Below are 3,651 nucleotides of genomic sequence, written 5' to 3'. Positions count from 1 at the left end.
GGTGGAGGAGAGTTGGAGTTCCCCAGGGGGCAGAAGCTCTTCCCAAGTTCCTGGGGTCCTGAGGGTTCCAGGATCAGCCCGTAGCTCTGCTTCAGGCAGGCAGAGCTGTGGGGAATAGGGCAGAGACCCATGTGTCCCTCTCCGGGACACTGCCCTGGGTCCTGGCTGGAGATGAGACTTGGGGACTCCAAGACTTGCCAACCCTGGGGCCTGTGCTCCTGCACAGCTTCCACCATGCCTTCTATCCCCTCCTTATCTCTCCTCTTGGCTCCTGAACCCAGCAACCTGGCAGGAAATGATAAATATAAGCCCTGCATCCCCACCCTTATGGATCTCATAACAAGGCAACGGTTTCCAGGGACAGAGGCTGGATTTCAGGATTTGGGAGGAGGAGTGGGGATGGGTGTGTTTGCCAGGGGTGGTGGGGCCCAGTCTTGGAGTGGACTGAACCATCCCACTTCTTATGTCCTTTCCCCACCCTGTAAGCCCAACGCGTGTTCCCTCAGGACCTGAGAGACTGGGGGGGGGGTGGGACCTGCAGGGGGAGAGGGCTGTGGGCAGATGGGTGTACGAAGAGGGTGGTTCGGGAGAGAAGCCAGCCTGGGGGTGGAGGTGGCAAGTGCCCCATGGGGGTGGGGGTGGGTGATGCCACCCAAGGAGGGTGTGTGGAGGACAGAGGGAGTGGTCCAGCTCGGAGCCCTGGGGACCATGGAGGTTAAGAGATGGACCAAAGAGCAGTCGCTCAGGAAGGTCAGTGGGGAGGAGAGGGCAAAGAGGTGGGAGGAGTTAGCGTGAGGAGGAGGAGTGGTCCTCAGGTGCTACTGCCAGAGGGTGGGGAGGGGCACTGGAGACCCCCGAGGAGCAATTCCAGGGGAGTGGAGCATCCAGCCAATGTGGGGAGCAGGGAGGAGCTATCTGGCTGTTGCCCTGAGAGGTGAGCTGGGTGGTGCAGGCAGGAAAAAGTAGTACCTCGGATCTGGGGGTAGGGCCCTGGGTTCCTGTCCTATCTTTGCATGCCTTGCTGTGTGGTCTTAGGCCAGTCCCTGCCCCTCAGTTTCCCCATCTCAGGTCTGTGACTCTAACTTTCCTAACTTTGTGGTTTTGGCCTGGCGAGGATAGGATTTTGTGAGGTGACTGGCATCCTGCTTCAACCTAGAACCAGAGAGCAGAGCGAGGGACCAGCAGGCAGCGGCGGGGTCAGAGCGGGGCGAGGGGGAGCTGGAAGGGCAGGCGCCAGAGCCCCCAGGACTCGGTGGGAGGTCGGCCTCCACTTGGGGGCTGACATCAGGGCTGGTGAATGTGGAGGGAGTTCAGCCAGGTTCATCAGCCCTCACCTCCCTCACAGCCTGGCACTGGGAAGAAGCCAAGCTGGAGGAGACTGGGAGGAGGGGGCCTCAGGGAGGGGCTGAGAGGAGCTGCCTGGGCCTGGGAGCAGAGTCGCCACCTCCCCCACCTGTCACGGAGCCAGCTCATAGGGTGGTGCTGTCCTCGGTCCCGCCCCTTTCCCACCCCAGAATCTCCCTCCCTCCCTCCCTCCTTCCCTTTTTAACCCTCTGACCCTCTTGCTCACTCTCCTCCTTCATCTCTCCTCTCTTAGGCTCATCTCCAGCCACTGACTCAGGGGTCTGACTGCTGAGGGAAAGGAACCAAGGGGGATCGTTTGATTTTTGTACCATCTGCCTTCCCAGAACCTACAGTGAGCCCCAATCTCTGGCCTTGACAGAGTCCTGCTTCAGGCCCAGAAGCAGCCCCTCCTAAATATCCTCACGGTGGCTCAAGAAGGACCAGTCAACTCATCTAAGGTTGGAGAGTGTGGATGGATCCTAGGCAGCCAGTCTCTGCAATCTATCACTTCCTCCTCCCTATTAGGGTTCCTGCCCTGGAGACCTAGCCAGTTTTCCTTCTCCTTGGGGATGAGAGAGAAGGCTGGACCCCTGCTCAACCTTACGTCCAGAACCCCACACCCCTACTGCTTATGCAGCTAGTCCAGGTACATGCCAGGTGCATAGCAGCTGTGGGGCCAGGATCAGCCCATCCAGTCCCTCCCAAGACTTCCCGTGGGTCTTGCAGGGGAAGGGACTAGGCTTTTCTGGCTGAGACCAGGGTGTTTGAACTCCATCCTCCTGTGCTCAGACCTGCAGGGACTATGAATGCTGTTTGGGGCAAGAGCTGCTGCAGCAGCATCTCTCAAGGTCTCTAGCAAAGATTCCACCCAGAGAAAGAACGCAGGGAGCGGTTTGGCTCACTCCGTCCAGACGGCTACTTGGAACACACACACACTCACACACACACCATAACATGCATGCCTTTTGACACTTGACTTTCTCATGAAATAATTGCTGGAAGGCTCCCTGGATTAGGTAACTCAGTGTTCTTTCCTGTCTCCATGGGGAGGGGGCAGAATCAGTGGTCAGCATCTGTTAGGCTGATCCAGCTCCTTTGGGGCAGTGAAGGCCAGTCCAGGAGGGTCTGTGGGCTCCAGATATCCTTGGAAGCTGAACACGATGGGAACGAGCCTTGCAGACTTCTTGTTCCTGTGCACTATATGGCTGTGCCTGCCCAGCCTCTGGGCCTCCTTCAAGCAGGCCAGGCCTGGGAAAGAGAAGGCTAATCAGGAAAGGCTTTTTGCACAAAGGATGGAATGTTCCCATTTTTATTTTAAATAAAATAAATATACAAGGAAACTTTACAATCTACAATATACAGGGAAACTTACAGTATCTTTGCCCATCATCCTATCATCATCCTAAAGTAACTGTTTCCATTCTTGCCTGTTTTTGTGATGGTTGGGAGGCGTGTGTGGGTTTGGAAGTAGGGACCATCTGGGCTTGGGCATGAAAGGAGCACTGAGAGGGAACAGAGGCGGGAGTCCTGGCCTGCGGTAGAGGCCAGTGACAGACTTTCATAGGGGGAGAAGGGTGATTGGCCCCAAAGACGCCCATCCCAGGATTTGGAGATTCAGCCCTAAGCACACCCTTTCCTCACTGTCTGCCCTCAGCCTCTCCTTAACAGGGGCCTCTCGGCAAGCCTGGAGCCCCTACCGACCACTGGCGGGAAGGGCACAAAGATCTTGCTACATACCATAGCACTGGGAGGGGAGAGCGCATAATTGCAGGGACAGGGAGGGGATCTCACCACCTGTCCCCTTCTCCCTGCGGTCTTATAACAGGTGCAAGAAATTCCAGGCGAAGGCTCCACAGGTGAGTGTGTGCATGTGAGAGCCGTGCCCACCGCGTAGGGAGGGTGGGGACCGGCACAGGGTGAGGGTTAGGACTGCAGTTCTGGGAGCTGGGCTGATGCTCTCAGGTCTCCCTGACCAGTGGGGGAATCTCCACCCCAGTAGAACGCGGGCCGACCCTGCGGGCGAGAGCACCTAGAGAATGCATTGTGGTCTCCCAAGTAAAAGTCCACTTGGGGGCCAGGGCCTTCTTCCGGTGAGCCCGCAGCCCCTCCCCCAGGCCATACGCCACTCCTCCGGGGCCGGGGGGGATGGGAGAGCTCGGACTCGGCACTTTCCCCGGGCTCCGCACCCGAGGAGAGGCGAGGCGCCGCCTCTGGGGCCCCCAATCCCTCACCATCCAGCCGCTCTTCAGGAGCGGGGGTGTCCCCGTGCCGGCCCCGCCTCCGCGGCCCCGCCCCGTGCCCGCCCCT

Source organism: Galeopterus variegatus, unplaced genomic scaffold, assembly GCF_000696425.1.
Source record: "Galeopterus variegatus unplaced genomic scaffold, G_variegatus-3.0.2 Scaffold25, whole genome shotgun sequence".
NCBI classification, from domain to species: Eukaryota; Metazoa; Chordata; class Mammalia; order Dermoptera; family Cynocephalidae; genus Galeopterus; species Galeopterus variegatus.
Note: the sequence above shows the minus strand (reverse complement) of the source record.